This window comes from Anomalospiza imberbis, chromosome 17 (genome assembly GCF_031753505.1).
Source record: "Anomalospiza imberbis isolate Cuckoo-Finch-1a 21T00152 chromosome 17, ASM3175350v1, whole genome shotgun sequence".
NCBI classification, from domain to species: Eukaryota; Metazoa; Chordata; class Aves; order Passeriformes; family Viduidae; genus Anomalospiza; species Anomalospiza imberbis.
Window position 1 is genome coordinate 11,586,939 of NC_089697.1, and position 14,399 is coordinate 11,601,337.

The 14,399-nt window shown below is 38.6% G+C and overlaps 1 long non-coding RNA gene across 1 annotated transcript in view; it reads left to right on the forward strand.

The window, feature by feature from the left end:
* Positions 1 to 5,526: 5,526 nt before the first annotated feature.
* The window catches only part of LOC137484274 (uncharacterized), a 113,935-nt gene continuing 105,062 nt past the window's right edge, over positions 5,527 to 14,399 (forward strand). Inside the window, exon 1 of the long non-coding RNA XR_011004810.1 lies at positions 5,527 to 5,769. This is a non-coding gene — a long non-coding RNA (uncharacterized lncRNA). The remainder of the gene's footprint in view (positions 5,770 to 14,399) is intronic.

Below are 14,399 nucleotides of genomic sequence, written 5' to 3' on the forward strand. Positions count from 1 at the left end.
TCTGAGGTTATGATCAAGTGGCATAAAACATTTTACAAGTTCTGTTTGCATGTGATAGATTTTGTGTTTGATGATGGCTCTGATCTAATAGGGGATCCAGCAGCATTAGTAACTAACTGACAGACTATGGCTTAAATTAAAGGTGAATGGCCACTTCTGGCGTTTCAAGTTTTAAGCAAAAAGCCAAACATAGTTTTAAAGAGATTTAATTTTCATTGGTCCAGACTGAGTTCTTCCCAGAAATCCAGCAACCACTGAGGCCCCAGCTCAGCCTTTTCATTGGGAATCACAAAAATCCCATAAGTCTTTTCAGACTTACTGCTTCCAAAACACCTTGAGATTCTTAAACTTAGGTACAATGGAAGAAGAATTGTTTTGTTAGTGTGTGAAGTGACATGTTGATAGATAGGTACCTCCTGAGTGGTGGTTTCAAATATTAAATGATGATTATCCAGAGCTCCAAGGCACTGATTCTTTGAAAGGGCTTTCAATTTTGTGGGAGTAGAATGACAGGGGCTGATTTCAGCTGATTAATACTGAGCTACTAATCTGTACATTCTTTGTTCTTGACAAATTGTATAAATTAGGTTCTGGGGAAGAAGGGACCATCCTTAAATCTGAAAGCAATAGAGAGCCTGGTCGAGAGGAACTTCCCCTAAGTGCTCCCTGCTTTTCCTTCCTTGAGCATCTCCCAGTTTCAGAGACACAATCTACCACTCTTCAGCACCCTGTGGGAGAGAACTGTTGTGAATGCACTGTGTATGGAAATTTAGGGAGAAATCCATGTCAGAAAAAGCACAGGATGTAATTAGACACAGTAAGCAGTGTGTAAGAAGGAACCAGAATTACCTTTGTCTGTTGCTTATACAAACAGCATATGATGAACCCACTCATTAAAAAGGAAGAATAATGAAACGTTTATACTTGCAGAGTCCTAGGGAAATACTGTGCCTCTTTCTGTACCTCTTACTTCAGGTAATATTATCTTGCAGGTCATGGGGAGGGTAGTAATTTGTACAAGAGAAAGAACAAGCCCCAGTATGACTGTAGTACAGCTTGAACTTTAACTTTTGTTTTTGCAGAAGTATCAGTCAGCTGCACAGTCCCTCTCCATTTTTCTCCTCTCTAAAGGTCAGATACCACTTCTTCATTATGTTCTCTGTCTTTTGTGCAAGCAGCTTCTGCTGGAAAATTTTCATGTGTCACTCATACATCTGTAGGTTGAAACATCTCTCAGAGGCATCCATCACTCACACACAGCTGACACCTGGTCATAAAGGTGACCTATTTCATATTAAAAATCCTTTTCCTTTCATTGTCACCAGCAGGATATGCTCTACCTTTTCCCTTTCCTTGTCAGAAGTTTTAGACTTGGGGTTAGATTGAAGATTCTTTGACAGTAAAAGGATGATTTTTTGATTCTTTGCATCACTGTATTCTGTCAATTTTATTTTAGTGCCGAGGAAAAATCCCCAAACAAACATTGCTTTCTGACAGAGAACACTAGAACACTGTCATACTGAAGGATCACACTTCGTATGCAATCTTGGTAAAATTGTTTCCACAGTGCAAAGAGTCTCATATGAATCTCATAAATTACAAGGTATTATGGTATGTTATTGGAGTTCCTTGTGGGATTTCAATGCCTTGTGTCTTTTATATTACTTGTAATATGGTGCTGAATTGTGAAAAATTTAATTAAAAATTAATTTTAAGATGCGAGATCTGCATGTTACAAAATCTGTGTTATGCAAAATAAAACAGTATGCATAACCTACCATGTTCCTGACATCTCCTGGAATTGTTGAGCAAAACAGTCTGTGTTCACATTTTAGGAGACACAATAATTCTCCAAAAGTTGCAATCTGTCTTTGGAGAACCCACAGGTTTGTCACTGAATTTCATTATCAATCAAGGCATTTTTGTGTGGAAAAAAAGGTGCCTTGAAGAGAACTATATGTAAGAAGAGGAGGATAATTGTCAGGACAAAGATGCTGCTTCTGTTATGAAGTCCTCGGCACTTGATCAGATTTAGCTGTAGCGTGTATTGGATTAGAATTTATTTTTATTTTGGAGTTTTAAATTCCTTTTTTCTCCTCTACTTTCCACTATCCTTTCCTCTCAAAGTAGTAGAGAATATTATTTACTACTTATTTATTACATAAGTGATGCAGAAAATCCGTTCATCATAATGTTTAATGTCATGGTTTTGAAGTTTGGTTTTTCAGTTTTCAGTTTTGTTTGGTTTTTCAGTTTTCAAACTGAAACCACCACATCTTCCTAATTTTGAGCTACCTAGTTTGTTTTTGCTTTATTTGAAATAGATAAACATGCACAAGGTAATTTGGATACATTTTTGTCATGGTAAAATCTGTACTGATTTAATGTGGTTATCTGGGTTGTGATCAGTGTGGTCACAAGCATAATAAATACAGTGTTTTTTCCAAAGAGAAGTGGAAACTGAGAAAGTCCTGTTGCTCGAAGAGAAAAAATCATGGAGAGAAATTCCAGGCTTTGGGAAATACAGTTGCCATTGTTCACCTCTCCTCGTGTAACACTGATCCAGTGTAACACCATTACTCATCTCTGCGCTGCCTTCGGGATTTGTTCCACCACGTTCCACTGGACTTCTCGGGGGCTAATGGACCATTCACACTGACTTACCACACCAGATACCAGGCCTAAGCAGTAATATTTTTTTATGCTTGGCAGTCCTTTTGCTGGAAAATCTGAATTAGGAGCTTGTGAAGTAACCTTCAGTATTGTTGTGGAGTATAAAAATTCCCATTACTCCCTGCCTCTCACAGCACTGAGACACTCACTGCCATGTCAGTCCTGAAGGAACATACTCTGTTCATGATTCCTTTTAGCTCTGACCTTGAGGGGATCTTATGAATCACTTTAAGTTTCATGAATTAATCTTAAAAATTATGAAACAATGATGACTGTGGCAAAGGACAGTACATTTGAGAGACAAACAAAGGAAGAAAAAGGCTGACAGTGCTGGAAGCAGCAAAGCAACCACAGAAGGGTTTTATCAGGAATCAGAATGTGAATTCTAGCAGTGAGGTGCTACCCCTGTCTGAACACAACATTCTGATGAGTTTGTGCTCTTGTCTAAGAGATACTTCATGTTTTCATGGGACAGTTTGGAGAAACAAACACAGCTCTGGCCTTATGGGGAAAGAGATCCTTTGTGGTATAAGCCAACAGCATTCCACAGGGAATGGGAGAGCAGGTTAATGGGACAAAGGGATGAAAAGAAAGATTCATCTAATGGTAAACATAGCATGTCTTTGCCATTGCTAATTCATTTATACTAGAGTATTTTATATTCACTGTGAGCTACAGCCCTTTCTTCTGAAGCTGAAACTACTGTAAATGTTTCTGAAAACTAAAATGTTACTGATCAATATATGTTTTGTTTTTTCAGCTATGAGAGCTGTATAACTGCAGTGATTGGTGAAGTTATTTTTTTTAAGCCAGATTAAATCATGATCATTCTTTTAACATATTCATTGAAGAATTAGCACAACTCTAACAAGTTATCATAAGTTCTATATGTTTTCTACTGATGCTTTTAGGCAAACACTGTTTACTCCTGCTTAGGCTGATTTGGTTATTAAGAAACCAAAGGAAGCAGGGAATAGTTTCTCACTTGTTCTCCTGTTTGAGGTTGCTTGGACTGTGTCTCCCTGCATTGCAGGGGAACTGAGCCTCTGGCAGATTCTTTTGTGTTCTGATTCTGGAGCATTACTGGAGATCACTTTATTATCTTAGGCTCTGTACATCACTTCAAAGACAGTAAATGTTAAGATGGTGTGCAATCATCTGTCATATCTATCAGGTAGGCAATGGATTCACTCTACAAAGCCTTTTAAAATTCTGTAACAATCTTTGAGAACCTTATCTGAGTGCCTATGTGACATGAAGGCACCTTCAGACTCAAACTAGCTTATACCTTGAAATGCTTTACCTTACTCCAGCTGAGCTCCCCCTGAGGTCAGAAGCAGGTGGGCAGTCAGTATGTGCCTCAGTTTTCTCATTATTGTTTCTAGGTGCATCAGTACCAGGTTTAAATACAGCAAACATCACAGTCTGAAAGTTTATAGAGTTACTAATGCAGATACTTGTGAAATCTGTGGATTTAAGGAGCTGCTTTCAGTGTGTGTTCAAATACAAACAGATGCCTACTATATTTTTGATGTGGAGAAGCTTAGGGATTGTTGCTCTTCTAATTGTTCCATTCACAATATTTATCTATACTTACATAGTTGTAACTGGATTCCCAGATTCTAGCAGTGTTTGTAATGAAATGTGATTTGTACTATTCTGTATCATCCCCGAATGAGACTGGGATATCTGACTGACTAAATAATGTGTGATAAATGTTATTGCATAAACTTGATTGTACTTACAGTTTGGGGTATTCAGCTTCTGTGAACAGCTAACATGGGATTCTCCAGCATGAGTTCCTTGTTTAAGTGAAGATCTATCTCAGTCCTTCATTATTAGAATCCAAACAAACAATTTATGTAATTTAATTAATTATCTTTTTCCCCTTCATTGTGTCTTATTCTTTCTTTTACCTACAGGAAAATCTCCAAAGTGTTCAGACTGAGAATTTGCTGTCTCAGCTGTCTTTGCCTTTCCTGGTGCTTTGTGCTCTGAATTGGGTCACACACAATTTTACAGTGATAGAGTTGTCCTTTCTTGTGAAAACTGTTCCTCCTCAACTTGCTTCCTCTGCATCTTCAGTCTGAACACTATGAAAGATGCACTAAAAGTAAAGCAGAATTCCTTTATGTAGCTAGAATTTCAGGCTGGAGTGTTCATAGTACTTTTCCAGAAATCGGCAAAACTATTGCTTCAAGTTCCCTAGTTCTGAAGAATTTGAGCAGAAGCTCAGTCCTCAAACCCTAGATATGACTCAGCCATTGTGTAATTGTTGTCTGCGGTAGTAGAGAAACTGATGTTAAATGATGCCCAGCTTTCGTTACTGGACAAATACTGTTGCTGACTGAAGAGAAAAACTTCTCTTGTAGCAACTGGAAGTTTAATGTTTATTATAATGAGAGGGGGCAGCATATCAGATGAAACTAACGATTATAATGCTGTGACAGGAAGTGTACCATGATATTGTCATGGCTATGGCCATCTAGTCCAATCCATACTTCTGGCATTGGCCAGTCCCACATGAAAAAGTTGCAAGGAAGCCCTACAGCAGACAATCCTGGAATTATTACATGCTCAAAAGGGCCCATCTGTCCTAACCTCAGGCATGTAGAGGCTACCTTATACCCTCAAGCAGGAAATTTTTGTCTGTGATTTTTCCCTCTGTAGAAAAATTTATGTACAAGCTTTTCAACTTGATCTCGCTCCCTTGGTTTTTCTAAGGTATTGAAGAGGTGTGAACACCGTATGTGATCTGCAGAGAGTGTCAGTGGGAAATGAGAAATGGTAAAAACTACTGAAAACAGCAGTGTGTGTTTGAAGTTTGACTCCTGTCTTACTTGCTTATTGCAAAGAGCAGACTGGAGAACCAGATGATACGTGTCAGAAAAACTAAGACCCTCATCACTTTACAACAAGAAATATTGCTGATTTCCCTCTGAATGTTTAGGAAGCTATTGCAAAATATGTCCAACATTGGCTGCTCCTCTAAAAGTCTGGGCACTATCCAGGCGCAGACTCAGCAGTGTCAGCATGGTAAGAAACAGGATTATCTCCAGGAAATTTAGAAATGTGGAATCCTAGAAATCTTATGAGGTAAGCCAGTCTCTAAGGAACTGAGATACACTAGCCAAAATGAAGATGTTCAGACAAGTTGTATATGCTTTTAGTCAGTTGCTGAATTCCAATGATTCATTTCCAAACTTTTGGAGAGTCACATAAACCTGTGCCTCTTGCTAAAAGTGTGACCACTGTCATGCCTGTAAGACAAGAGGAAATAGCAGATACTCCATGGGCAAAAAGACATAAACCAAGAAAGTCTGTAAAGCAGTGATCATAAGGGCTTCTACTGACACAGATCATCAGCTGTCTTAGAACTGCTAGACTCGGTTGGCTTTCCAGTTCTTCCTTGCAGCTGGTGGGGATTTGGACAGCTGAGGATCTAGACAGGGACTGGGGCAGAAAAGCTGTGCAGCCTTTTAGCATTGAGGGTTTGTTCTGGAGTCCAGCACTGCCTGATGATCTCAGCCTGCGATGCTGTGGGATGTGAATGTCCACGTAACATCAAACACACGTGTTTGTGTGGCCTTTGGGTGGAAAGCATTCCACCCTCCTTTATTAGTTGTGTCTTTAAAAAGGTACCTTTTGAGGCATCTTTGAGGAAAGGATAATTTGATTCTCTTGCTCACCTTCAAAAAATTAACTTTAAATGAAGCCTCAGAAATGGAGAAAGTTCCCTACCTTCTTGCTCATAGACAGGGACTGTTTTCTTGAGGGATCAGATGTCTAGAAGCTTTCACAATGTGCACCAAACAACTTATGACAGACTAGCAAGCTGCCCTGTGCCATCACGGCAGCTGGCAGTGAGTCATTGCTTCTGGCCCTGTAATGCAGAGCTTGCGTGTCTGGGAAATAATGCCCAGCCAAGTGTGATTGCAGCCTATTATTAAGGCTTTATTTGTGAAATTGGTATTCCTGAGGTCAAACATCTTTCTCTCTATTTTCACATAGTGCTTTTAGACAGCTTTCAATAATTATTCCATTATACCCCTACTATGAAGATACTTTATCTCTTACACAAATTGCTGGTTAATTACCGAGTTGTTTTTCACATCTGATGTGACTTTTGAGTAAGACAGTATGACATGGAGCCAGAGGCAACACTGACTACAGAAAAAATCGTGTTTCAGCTTTAAACTTAAAGTGAGTACAAGAATTTCTGAAGCAGATGAATGCAGCCCAAGAGTTACTGTAGGTAGTGAAATGCATTGCCTGGAAAGTGGAAATTATTTAAAAACAGTGGTTTACCTGCAGGTCTCCAGGTGATGTGTTGTGCTGGCTTCCTTAAAATGTTTTAGATCCACCTTGTGTGGTAGGGAGGTAGAAAATTATTTTACTTGTAATGTCAACCAGTTCAGAATTGCTCTTTGGTTTATGTGCCTTATAATATCTTGACATAATGAATGGGGAATCTCAAACCTGGGAGCTGACGCTGAACAGGGGAGGACGAGATGGTGTCCTTACATTCGCAGTGGGTTCTTAAGGTCAAGGACAGAGACCTGGGTACAGGGATATTTTAAAGTATCTTGGGATTACTGTCAGAGAGAACTTATCTGTGCTGACTTTCTCCAGATGTTCTTATTTCTATTGACTGCAGAAGGAATCTGCACAGTGGATGCTGACGTTTAGATGGGACTAGTTGGGAGAAATTCCCTTATTCCCTGTCAAAAGACCACAGTACCTTGTGTAGCTGTATTTCAGTCACAGAGAAAATCCAATAAGCCAGTAAGAATATTAATGTGAGTCAAATCTCTAGGATCAAGTTCTGAATTTCTGTTGAGTCTGAATTCTTACTCTTAAAAAAATGTCTTTTTCATTAAAGGAACTGGAGAGTTGTAGCAATGTACTGGCAAACATTTTAGAAGAGCGTGCTATGATAGTAACCTTGTAAAGATATATGACTTCCAGCACTTACCAACATCACCTGCCAGAGAAAACTTGGCAGGTCTTCTAATTTGGTCAGTGAATGTTGCTAAGGGGAATATTAATTTGAGATATTCATACCTCAGCAAAAAGCACTCTTGGTCCCTCAGCTGTGCACACTGGAAGGGAAATATTCAAATAAATAAAATAAACTCAGCATTTTTGTATTTACAACAAAAGGAAAGGGACTCAGAAGGTCTCTTACAGTGCTGGTAATTCTCAGATTTATTTTTTCACATCTCACTGCTTAGGTAGTAGTTTTTGTAAATGTATCAAGATTACTTTTACATCACCAAAGCTCTTGTCTGTATCTGTTTTATACTGTTAGGAATTATGAAAGAATCAAGTTGTCAGGATTTGCCAGGGGAAGTTGGCACTGGTATCAATTCATATCTGTGAAGAAAGGTTTGCCATTTTATTGTGGAAATTAACGGAGGTAATATAAATTCTTACCTCTGCATAAAAAAAAAAAAAAACAAACAAAAACCAAAGAAACCAACCAACCAAAATCCAACAAACAAACAACAACAAAATAATTAAATCCAAATGTCTAAGTTATACCTTTTATGCAGAGAGGGATGATTTGCCATAAACAGTGACCTTATGATGTCCTAAAACCCTTTGCCAATTGCAATTAAATAAAATAAACCTCAAACAGAGGGAAAAACTTCCTAAAGCCTAAACTGCAGAACACATTGTTGGGGGAAAGTTATTTCCTTCCATACTAAATGTCTCAGCCACCACTATTCTCAAGGATTTTTAAAGTTTTCAATATCTTTGCACCCAAAGAATTATCTTGCACTAATGTAACAATATGTAAGTTGTTGTTCCAAAAATCCTGGGCCCAACTCCAGATTCATCATGTGAACTTGAAAAAGCCAACATGCTTTGGAGTTACAAAAATAACACTGGATTATTTATTTATATAGCACCCATAAATTTACAGGTTGTTTTACACTCCAGAAATAAATTCTAGTCCCTGGAAGGGTAGTGCCACAATGAATTCTGGCTGTTAGGTTTAAATTAAAAGAAGAAAAGCTCTAATAAATTCTCAGAATTAAAAAAGAAATTGAAAATCTCATTACCAATCTCTGATATCCTCTGTATTTTAAGTATTTCTGCAGTGAATTAATTTAATTTCTAGCCTAAATAAAAGGCAGAGAAGAATTGCCCCAATACCTCCTAAAAAAAGCATTAAACTCACACCCTGGAAGCAGAGAACTGAACCATCTGTTGCTGGTTGTTGAATCCATGTCAAACTCGGCAGCATGTGAGAGTGACGTACAGTGCAGCGTACGGAACAGGGCATTTATTTTTGGTGACATCTGGATGCTTTTTATCTGCTACATAAACAAGGATTTTGGGGACAACAAACTCTTAATTATATGCACTTATCTCTACAAAACCACCATGGTGTTTGGTCCTCTGGTTGCATATTTCTCTTCAAAAGCCCCACTCTGATGAGGGAGAAGGTTCTAAAAGGATAAAGAATTTTTTACTTCCTTGATTCTTATTTCTCTTGCTAATTTTCTTAATGAGTTTGATAAGGTGGCCAACCCCACCCATCTTTTCCTTGGCTGACTAATTCACTTTGGGCTCAGCAACTTGTCCCTGATATCCATGATCAGTGTTCCTGCTGCCTGACATGGAACATGTTTACACTTTATGGTTAGAGCTCAACTATAAGAAAAAAAAAAAAAAAAAGCAAAAAAAAGAAGCTGAGTTGGATGAAATTTGGAGACTTGCTACTGCAGCATACCATGGTCATATTTAATCTTCTTACTGTTGACACCTGCTAAAAATTTACTGTTCCAGAGGGATTGGTGGTAGTTCTGTGCTGACTTTATTGGTGTGACAGTGACAAAATTCCTGGGATTTCATTGGAGAAATCGGTAATAAGAGTTTCTCTTAGCTTTAAAATTGTACTTTGAGGTGGCTGAGGGTTGTGTGTTTTTGTTCTTTCTTTTTGCAGTGGCATAATTACTGGTCATAGTCCATGTGAGAAATCAATGCAAGCACCTGCAGGCGAAGGAAGTGGTTTCCATACTCTGTATGGGAAATCTCAGAATAGCTCCTTTGCTGTTATTCAGCTGTCACTTCACTTAGGTTTGAATTTACAGAAAAGTAAGAGACATCTGGTTCTTACTTTGAATTCTCCATGGGAAACACAATAGCAATAATTTCACTGAAGGAGGCTGTCTAGCAGTTACTAATGATGGGACTATTTTGGGTTTACTTAACTGTACAGCGGGTGCTTTTCTTCTGCAGGTAGTGATGTCTCAGATTTTGGTGTACATTTCTTATCCTGTCCAGACTTAAGTCTTGATTGAAGAAATAATCCAAAAAGCTCAAAGTACTGTGGGTTTTTTACACTTCAGTCAGGTTGCTTATGGACCTCAGCTAAAGACAGTAAAGGTACAAGTCAAATGGGTTTTTTCATTCATAATCACTAGGACCTGGTTCTAGTTGTGGTCTCATGTGATTCTGCTGAAACAAGAAAGGAATTCTGTTTGTGGAGGAGTGAGTTGAAACCAGTTCTCCAGTTTCAGTCTGATATTTATGCTGGAAACACAGTTTCCCCCCTCCTCACAGGACTTTGGTTTTGCCTGAATAAAAAAAATGAGTCAGGAGCCTTGGGAATTGGTCCAGTGGAATGACTGGGACTGACATTTGACGGTCAGTCTGACCTTTACTGGTTCTTCATGTTATTGCCATTAAATGGTTGCTCACAAGGCTCTGAACAGGGCCAGTCTCAAACCCCCGCCACTCTGAATCATTCTTTATTCTGTTCTTGGAAATGTTCCTTTGCTTCGTTGATACCTGGTATTTTGTTCTTGTATGAAAATAATGGTGATAAAAATAATACGATTCTGGGTTAAAACATTGTGTCAGACAAATTAGGTTCTGAATGGTTAGTAGGGAGAATTAGTACTTCTTAGTGGTGCTGTCCTGGGCTATTAAATACGGAGAGAATGATGGACTTTGGATGGCTGATCTATGTTGTCTTATTCTGCATTCTTTGGGTAGCAGAAATCATAATTAAGAAATTATTCAAATGTCAAGACTTTTTTTGAATAGACATTGACATCAATAATGAATTCTGTTGCTTGTGTGCTTACTATTTGTATTTAGGAATTTGCTAACTTAAATTGTGTGTGATTTTAGGAGTGGCAAGGTGCTAGATTTAAAATCCACTGAACTTTACAAGGAGATGGATCTTTGATCAAACTGGTCAGGTATATAATTCCTGGAAGTACGTGACTACATTAAAACAGGTTTGGTTTAGGAGCTACATACTATTAATGCTTCTGCTATAGAAGATGTGGAGACCCTAAAGTCTGTTAATGTCAAAGAAATAAGAAGAAAAAGATAGCAAGGAGGGATTAATATGTAGAAGATGTCGGCTCATTGTCACAGCAGACATGCCAGGGTCTGGCTCGTCATTCTTGGTCACTTGTTTGATGTGTTCCTGAGCAGTGTGATGATGTGTATGTGAACACTGAACATCATCTACATACCTACTCTCTATTCAGTGGGAAGTCTCATATTGGCACTATTTTTTATTGAGCTTGTTAGACCAAATGGTAATTCCTCCAGCGATGTGTAAAAATAAGTGAAATTATATTTCAGTATGGAGCCGATATCTCTGGATACCAAAACAGTTATTGTTTTGTGTGAGGAATCAGAATGTGCCAAAAATTCTTTCTCTTATCTTTTCTTCTCTGTTATTAAAGCTCATTGAAAGCTAAAAAAAGTAGAACATCATGTCAAGAAGAATGATTGTTAATCTTGGATTTAAAAACTTCAACAAATCAGTGTCACGTTGCAAAAGGAAAAGCTACCACTTCATCAAAATGATATCTGTTGGGAAGAACACTTTGCAGAAGAACTCCTGTAAATATATGGGACTGAATCTTGCTCCTCAGAGCTGTCCTGTGTAGTTTGCACTTTGCATCCATTCATCCAAAGAAACCCACAGGCAGAACAAAATGCTGGGATACCCAGTGGTAGGTGCCATGCAGGAAGCAGCTCTGTTTCCCAACATTTGCCACCTCAAAAACAAGGAGAAAAACAGGCTGGAAAGAAAGAACTGTGTGTTTCACCATCAAAAAAAAAGCCCCTTTGAGTTATGAAGTTAGACCAAGTACAGTGAGGGTAGAAATGGGGAAGGGCTAAGTCTCACCCCTGCTGTAGGGCAGGGGTAGGGCTCCAGTGCTTTGCCCATCGACCTCCACTGGATTTATTTGTGCTGCTGCCTTCCCAAAGTGCCCTTTGCACTCAGGAACTTGCCAGTCTGGCCCCAGGAGTGTTGCCATGAGGTCTGTGCCTGACTCTCCAGCAGGGACAGAAGGATGGAGGCTCTCCAGCCAACAAGGAAAGGAACCCAATAAAAAGTACCTGATCATCAGGAACAGCTGAGTTCTCAACAGTATTTAAGGTAGAAATGTAAACAAAATTTAATAGAGAGCAATGGGAGATATATTAGAGTTTTCTAAGGACTTCCTTTAGAACATGAACACTGTTCTGAGCAAATCATTCTGAGCCGTTGCTACTCCCAGTTCTTCCTGCATTTCTTTTCTCCAACTCCTACTCTTTATTTTGTTAGAAAAGTAGAAGTTAACTGTTAGGCCATTGTGTTCTTCAAAACGAGTCAATTCTGCCATCTCCAACAGAGTTCAGTTTGAGTTTAGCTTCTGACTAAGATGAAGTGCAATTAAAATGGGGAAGGTGGCACAGTGCTTAGTACTGTGTCTGCTAATTGCTGCTGTACTTTCATTTCTTGTGACAGCTCTCTATGATGCATTATCACTCTGGTGGGTTCCCCCCACCTTTATGAGCTTTTCCTTAGATTAATTTCTGAGTGTTGCTGCACATTGGTGTGCTGAGCACTTGGAACAATTTGCAACTATTAAGTCTAGTCCTGAGTTTGCTACTATTAAAGTTCATATTTGATCTTCTGCCTCTGGTAATCACAGGAGGAGATGTGGCTTTGTTGCTGTTTTCATGTTCCCCATATCCTCCTCTCCTGTCTCTCCTCAAGCCCTTCAAACAGATTGTTCCAGCCTGAGTGAATTGCAGAGTATGAGGTAGGTGGGATGCTATGGAGGTAAAACACAGGGAGAAAAGACTAAGCAAGCAAAGTTAAATATTAATTATTTCTATTGTGATTGGCATAATTTGTTTCAGTCACTGTTGCATTTCTGTTGCTCTTCTCAGAAAATTTTGCAACCCTTAAGTTGTGCCCAGACTTTCAGTATTTAAAATCAGTGTTGGAATTCTGAAATGTAAATACAAAAGTAAAATGTGCTAAAATTCAGAATATTCAAACATGTGAGGACAGTGTGATCTGATTTTATATCTTTGTTGTTTTGTTAGTATTACAGCAAGAAGTGCCAATAGGTGTGCTGTGCTCCTGTGGAGTAAAACCAGTTCTTGTCTTTGGCATTTAATCAACATTCAGAAACAAAACAGACAAAATAGGTAAAATGGGGAGATTATGAAGATAATACTAACTAGTTCTTTAGATCAGCTAGAAAATCTGAAAATAGATTTTTTGAATCTCAATCTAGTATCTCAGTCACTTTTTTCTCTCAGATTTTGTGTTAACCTTCTCTACTTCTGCTCTCTTCTGAGCTAAAGAATCAAATAATCTGATGACAGTCTTGAGAATTTATCCTCTAAATTTATGGCCACACTTGCATTAGCTCCAGGAATTAAATCTGCTTTTTTTTATGGGAAGAGCGGTAATCTCAGAATTTGGTTAGGAGAAAAATATTACTGAATGAAGCCATGAGCTGCAAGACCCATCCCAAGGGCAAGACCAGCTGTAGAACCAAAGGGTTTATCTCACATTTTAGGAAGAGATACCAGACCAAATTCTGGTGTGTCTCTGCTGATTTTTGTGCTTAGATTTCATTCTCCATTAATGATTCATTTGATAAAGCTGTCTGCCCACAGAAGTGCCTGGATCAAGCAGTTATTCCTACACAGATCAGAAATTGAAAATGGAAGGAGCAGGCATTCTGTCAATGGTTAAATGACTAATTTGACAGTAGGCCATTCTTTCAAGAGTAAAATACTCCCAGAGAAATGAGTGGGCTCAAAGGGACGCTGAGGCCATACACGATGCCAAGAGCTACACATGGTTCTCACATAAATATGTCCTTAATATTTACTCTTAATACTTCATTGATTGATAGGTCATAAACTTCTGACACTAAAAGTGCAGAGATAAGGAGACAAAAGGAGTTTCAGAAATGAATGAAAGCCAGGGAAGTTTTCCAAATGTACAGATCTGTATTTTACTTTGTTTGTAGTTCAAACTCTCGAGCTTGCCAGATTAGTGAATAAGAATCTTTTGTCCTTGTCCAGTAAATATCTTGATAAGATGTAGAAAAAGCAGGCATAGAAAGCTAATGCAGCTCCATGTTCACATGTCCCTCTGCTGACAACAGAAGGGCTGGGCTAACACAAACACATGGTGTTAGGAGTTCTAGTGACATGATCCTCTTCCAAAAGGAAATTCAAGACAGTCACATTCCATCTATTGGAATACATATCTGAGATATCAGTCATACACTGCTTGTAGGCAAGGATTGGAATGCAGAAGAAGTGAGTAGCTGTGCTGCCCCCGCTGTATCTGAATCATGGAAATACAGGATTTCCAGGGCCAAAATTCAGATAAAGAACTTGTGTTCCATTTAGGAGCCCGCATAAATGTCCAGATTTTTAATAGAGTACAT